General features: G+C 60.6%; 1 pseudogene; it reads right to left on the bottom strand.

Annotated features, from left to right (window-relative positions):
* LOC136543482 (uncharacterized) lies at nucleotides 1–601 on the bottom strand (annotated as a pseudogene).
* Between the last annotated feature and the right edge of the window lie 295 nt (nucleotides 602–896).

Genomic DNA, 896 nt, shown 5'->3' on the forward strand with positions numbered 1-896 from the left:
TCACATCCTACCTGCCGGCGGCGACGGCCGCGGCAACGGCAAGATGGCGATCGCCAACTCGATCTGGTCGTCAAGCCCGAAGTCCCCGTCAGCCAGCTGCGAGTCCTGTCGTGCAGCCGCGAACGCGGCCTGACAGCGTGCGGGGGCGCCCGTGGCCTCCGCGAGCAGCGTCTGCGCGCGCTGCAGGTTCGTTCTTCCCGCCAGACGACCGCGCGGCCGACACGGCGTGCCCGAGCCGGCGCACTGCGGCGGCGTACTCCCTGGCGCAGGCCGCCAGGGAGTCGCGCCGCGTGCGCGGGAGCGTCTCGTTGCGCAGCAGCGTGGCGATCTTGGCCCGCGTGGCGCTGGCCGTCGCCCTGGCGAACCTCGCCGCGATTGTGGCCAGGCCCAGCGCGTCGGCGGTGGCGGCGCCCTCCTTGTCCGCGCGCTGCAGTGTCCAGACGCAGTAGTCGTAGTCGAAGCTGCTCCGGTCGCCGCCGGCGTAGCTCTCGCAACTGTCCTGCAGCGTCGTTTTATTGGAGGCCGCCATGCACGCGTGCGGGACGACGAGGACGACGAGTAGGAGCGTGGCGCAGGCGAGAGCTTGTAGAGAGGCCGCCATGGTGGGAATTCTTAGCTCTCTCCTCTGGTGTGTGCAGCCACACCTTGGTTCTTATACTACTAGTTTATTTATTTATATAATATATATCATGTGAGACTCTGTTTGTGCATCAGTCAGATCATGCAAGTGATGGTTAATTACTTAATTTGGAACGGTACAAGTGAGTTAATTCGCGCAACGTATATACCATTAATTAGCCGAAACGACGTTAAACATCCTTGAACTTTCTCCTTCAGATTTGGCATGCGCTACTTGCATAGCACTACTCATGTTACAGTGTTACACACATATAAAG

The sequence above is a fragment of the Miscanthus floridulus genome, chromosome 3, assembly GCF_019320115.1.
Source record: "Miscanthus floridulus cultivar M001 chromosome 3, ASM1932011v1, whole genome shotgun sequence".
NCBI classification, from domain to species: Eukaryota; Viridiplantae; Streptophyta; class Magnoliopsida; order Poales; family Poaceae; genus Miscanthus; species Miscanthus floridulus.